This window comes from Micromys minutus (genome assembly GCF_963924665.1).
Source record: "Micromys minutus genome assembly, chromosome: 1".
NCBI classification, from domain to species: Eukaryota; Metazoa; Chordata; class Mammalia; order Rodentia; family Muridae; genus Micromys; species Micromys minutus.
The window spans coordinates 235,652,429-235,657,803 of NC_137969.1; the positions used below are offsets into that span (position 1 = coordinate 235,652,429).

The 5,375-nt window shown below is 36.8% G+C and overlaps 1 pseudogene across 1 annotated transcript; it reads left to right on the top strand.

Annotated features, from left to right (window-relative positions):
• Nucleotides 1–311: 311 nt before the first annotated feature.
• LOC308422659 (heterogeneous nuclear ribonucleoproteins C1/C2-like) lies at nucleotides 312–1,252 on the top strand (annotated as a pseudogene). Its single transcript has one exon. The product of its transcript is annotated as a heterogeneous nuclear ribonucleoproteins C1/C2-like (transcript).
• Nucleotides 1,253–5,375: the final 4,123 nt, after the last annotated feature.

Here is a 5,375-nt window from a genome sequence, read left to right on the forward strand (position 1 = left end):
AGTGAATAGATAAGATCAAGTTCTGTCTAATATTAAGGAAGAAATTTTAATTTTATATACAGTAACATTGTGGCCAATACAATGTAATATATAGGAATATCCTTATTACATGTTACATAATACAACATCCCGGGAGGGGCCATGGATGGGGGAAAATGTTTATTTCATGACAATTCTTATTTTTACACCACAAAAAGAAATTTTGAAATCATTTTGAAATATGGATAATTTTTGTTAAACAGGTTTTAGTGAGATTCTTTTGATCTTCAGCTACATTTTCAGCTTTTTGAGAAATCTTATCATCAAAGGAGATGGCTAGCAATGATACCAACAAGACTGATCCTCGATCCATGAATTCCCGTGTATTCATTGGGAATCTCAACCCTCTGGTGGTCAAGAAGTCTGATGTGGAGGCCATCTTTTCAAAGTATGGCAAAATTGTGGGTTTCTCTGTGCATGAGGGCTTTGCCTTTGTCCAGTACGTTAATGACAGAAATGCCCGAGCTGCTGTCGCTGGAGAGGACGGCAGAATGATCGCTGGCCAGGTTGTAGATATTAACCTGGCTGCAGAGCCAAAAGTGAATCGAGGAAAAGCAGGTGTGAAACGATCTGCAGCGGAGATGTACGGGTCAGTACCAGAACAGCCTTCTCCGTCCCCTCTACGCAGTTCATCCTTTGATTTGGACTATGACTTTCAACGGGATTATTATGACAGGATGTACAGTTACCCAGCGCGTGTTCCTCCCCCTCCTCCTATCGCTCGAGCTGTGGTGCCTTCCAAACGCCAGCGTGTGTCAGGGAACACCTCACGAAGGGGCAAAAGTGGATTCAATTCGAAGAGTGGACAAAAGGGATCTTCTTCCAAGTATGGAAAGTTGAAAGGTGATGACCTTCAGGCCATTAAGAAGGAGCTGACTCAGATAAAACAAAAAGTGGATTCTCTGCTGGAAAGTCTGGAAAAAATTCAAAAGGAATAAAGCAAACAAGCAGACTTGTCCTTCTCATCCCCAGTAGAGATGAAGAATGAAAAGTCTGAAGAAGAGCAGAGCAGCGCCTCTGTGAAGAAAGAGGAGACTAATGTGAAGATGGAGTCTGAGGCAGGCGCAGATGACTCTGCTGAGGAGGGGACCTGCTGGATGACGACGACAATGAGGATCGGGGAGATGACCAGCTGGAGCTGAAGGATGATGAAAAAGAGCCGGAGGAAGGAGAAGATGACAGAGATAGCACCAATGGGGAGGATGACTCTTGAGCACATAGTGGAGCTTGGAAATCCTATCCCATTATCCATTTACCTAGGCGCTTGTGAGAGATCAAAGTCACACCAGATCCTCTTCCCTAGAATCTTCTGCACATTCTCACTGTTCTCCCTCCTTATCCTTCCTGTGTTCATTAATTCATAATTGCCCTGCGCCTAGTTCCATTTCACTTCCTTTGATGGCTCCTTAGTAGTTTCGTTAAGTCTCACCCTGTAAGTTTTGCTTTAATTTTGATACCTTTTTGACTTAACAATAAAAAGTTGTATGGTTTTTATCAACTGTTTCCAAAATAATCTCTTGTTATGCAGGGAGTACAGTTCTTCCCATTCATGATTTCAGTAGTTGCTTCCCTAACTGCAGAGGCATTTCATTTACTTGTAACCCTGAGAGCAGTTTGCATTAGAGGTGTGTGTTTTCCCTCACAGGAGTGGGACTGCTACAACACTAATGGAACCATGTATTTTTGTAAATGGGAGTTGGCATGTCAAATGCATCTTACAGGAAAATAGTGTGACAGTCTTAATATTTGTTTTCTAAAGTTATACCATGGGTTATTTTTGTCAACAGCCTGATGTTTGGGATCTTTTTCTCAAAAATAATTCCTTATTAAACCAGGAATTTTGAGGAAAGAAAAAAAATTTTTTAAACGACTTTATTTTGCAAAACAAAGATACATGTAAAGATTTTAAACATTTTTTGCTTAAAATTATACATTTTTGTCAGTACTGTTTTTTCAGACATTAAAATAAATTTTACATAAAACCATGGAATATGTTTTTTAGTCAGAAAAATTTTTAATTACAATTATTTACTTAATTTTTAATAGCAACCTCCACAGATTGTTAGGTTGTATTAAATGCAATTATCTTGAGTTATCATGCATACCGATATATATGAATAAAAGTCATTTTGAGACCAATGTTAATTTTAAATATTTTTGACATGGAGTGCTTGATGGTTTCAGTTACTTTATTGGATTCTCATCCTGTGCCTCAAATTACTCAAAATAGGAAAGCATTTGTCCTTACTGTTTTATATGGCGTTTGCCTTTCTAAGAACTGAGACTATAATGAGTTATGATTATTCATGTGAAGTACCCTTTTCTTAGCTTTTACCCTCTTTCTTCATTAGTTTGACGCATCTTGGAACATTGTGCTGCATAAGACTGACTCATCATAAGGTTAAGGATATAAAGAGACTGTGAGACTTGTTTATTTTCTATAGCAGGCTTTCTATATATACAGATCCTATTCTGTATATGGTATATGGTCCAAGTTTGAGCTTTCATACTATGCATTGTCGGCAAAAGTTCCATTTTTATGTAACAGATGATAGTACTAAGTAGAGGCTGATCTAGGGACTACCTTTGCTTCTGCTGCATAATAAGAAAATGGCTTTTCTATTATGTCCCTCTACAGCACCTCCCCTTAGAATCTTGATACTGTCTGAAGTTTTAACTCTAATTTCAGGAATTAGCTAGACATTTAGAAAATATCAGAGGTCCAAGATGGTAATAAGCAGGTTTAAATGCTGCTAGAAACTAGTTTGTACAAGATGCTGGGGCAGATTCAAGTAGTTCAAAATATCTGCTTTCTGGTACTGGTTATTATATTTCTTCAGGTGACTGTCCTGAAAACAGCAGTTGGAAAATTTGAGAATAACCAGAGAATAATTTTGTTCCTCTTGTATAGCTTGTATCTACATCATCAACAAAAGATTCAGGATCCTCAGTCTCAATAGGAATATTAAGTGCCATGCAGATGCTTACTGAGGCTAGGAGAGGGCGTCACCTCAGGCTCTCAGATTGCTGGTCTGTGTAGTTTTATATTTTAGAAACTATTTGGAATCTATTTCTTTAGGGTATTTTAAATGAGTTAATACTAAAACTTGTCAAGTTGAAATGTTAAAAAAACAAAACAAAAGAAAAATATGAGTGAATGTTACCAGATTGTAATTGTACCCCCCCACATATATATATACATATATGTATATATATATATACAGAGAAGATGGAAATTTTTAATCGAGTGTCATAAGACACTGTTCTTGATGTTGGGGACTTTGGCCATATATTGCTCACAATTGAAAATATACCCTAATATGAACACATATAACCTCACACACTAAGGTTTAAACTTGAAATACTCTTCTCAATTCTTCTTCTCAGACTTAATGAATACATAAGTATGTCTAGTATTTTGGTTCTATATTTTGGAGAAGCCTGTCCGTCAATCCCATATATTTCTGTCCCTTTGTTCATTCATGCATTCAGCTTGTGAATCAATCTCCAACAATGTGGTGAGTGAGAATGGGGTACTGAAGAGTTCTCAGAGCCCACAAGTTAAAGTAACAGGGAATAGGATTGTGGCTACATATTTTATTTCTACCAGCTAGCCCAGCTTTATCAGTAATAAAACTTTCATTTTTCTATCCATCTGTCTGATTTTATGTTTTGTTTTAGCTGAACAAAATTTGGAAGGAATGATAAAGGGTGTGATGACTTACCCAAACACATAACAAATGTCGATCAAATAATTGGTCCAAATGAATTATTCACTACAAAAAGCTGATTGGCTTTAAGTTTACTGAAGTCTTTGTTTTATTTATTGTATTTCTGTGCCTGTGTTTGATATTTATAATGAACAAAAATAATATGTTTCCTCCAAAATTTCTCTTTAATTTTTTTAATTAGGCTTCAAGTTCCTTCAAGTCAGATCTATATTTATAACTCGTTTTTAAAATAATGCTTAATACTAAGTGTTAAGTATAATTAATATTCCATAGTTTTCTTATTCTTCATTCTAAATTGCATGTCTAATCTAATATGCATGTTTTAGAGAGATCAGTTAAAGAATAATTCTACAGAGCATATATGAGAACCATCCTTTTATAGGGAATTACTATTTAACACTGTTTTTAACATCTATTTTCAGAGTTGCATATTTCAACTGCCAGAATGGGAACTTCACAATTGGGGTCTGAGAACAGGATTTGTATTAATAACAAGTTTTCAGATTGAATTCCGAAAGAGTGAGGCCAGAGTACAAGAAGCTCTTTTCTTAACAGCCAATCATGTAAATAGATAAATATATTTTAAAAATATCACTCCCTGAAAGTGCAGCCTCTGGATCCTGTCAAGGGAAACATTCATTCAACTAAGTATTGGTAAGAACTCTGTGCACCTCTGAACTTTCAGCTATGACTATTCTCCTAAACCCATATCTGATTTAGAGAAAATACTAAGATATTATATGTGATATATATATTATGATGTTATGCCTCCCTCCTTTTCTGCTTTTAGTTTAGAGATATTTCTAATGAGAAGGCCTAGCGCATAAATATTCCAACCCCTCTTATGCAGAAACTTGTGCTTAACAAGTACAGTAGAGAAGTCAGTTCCTATCTTCCTCACTCAACCCTATTTCAGGATTGTAAGCAGAGAATACTGACCTGTGTGGCAAGGATCTTCCATTAATGAATAAAGATTTCAGGGGATCAATCACTGTGTGTCGAGTAGGCAAAACTTCCAGGTTGGAGGGAGGAAGGGGAAGGACAAAATAGACTTGAGGAGTTTGGGACAGGAGTTTGGGCTACAAGAAGTAAAGAACTAAGGCTCCTTTAGATGGCAGATATGCCAAGATCTGCCATACATAAGATGATTAATTTTAGTATTGCTTATTAAATAGGATATTAGTTGTTGCACCCAGCAATTGAGTTATCTGCTGATTTTAAACTAAGATTGTGTGGTGTTTTCCTTCATATGATTATTCAACTGAGTTCCAGAGAAAGGTACAGTGGTGGGATGCACCAAGCCCACTTTGAAATTGAGATGTATGGGGACGGTGTGGCAGCAACCTGCCATGGGAATATAATAAGTTGGGTGGGATGTTCAGGAGCTCCAGGACAGAGAGTCTGCGGAGATGAGAACAGCCCACCAGTGACATGTGGCCTCGAGATGCCCAGCATAGTCCAATGGTAGCAGGTCATGGTGTTCTGATTACATTTTTTATTATTTAATGATACAGACCTGGTTATCCTGCTATTCTGGTGTTGTTTGTTTGTTTGTCTTGTTTTTGTTTGTTTGTTTGTTTTATGGATGGAGAGATTCAAGCCAAG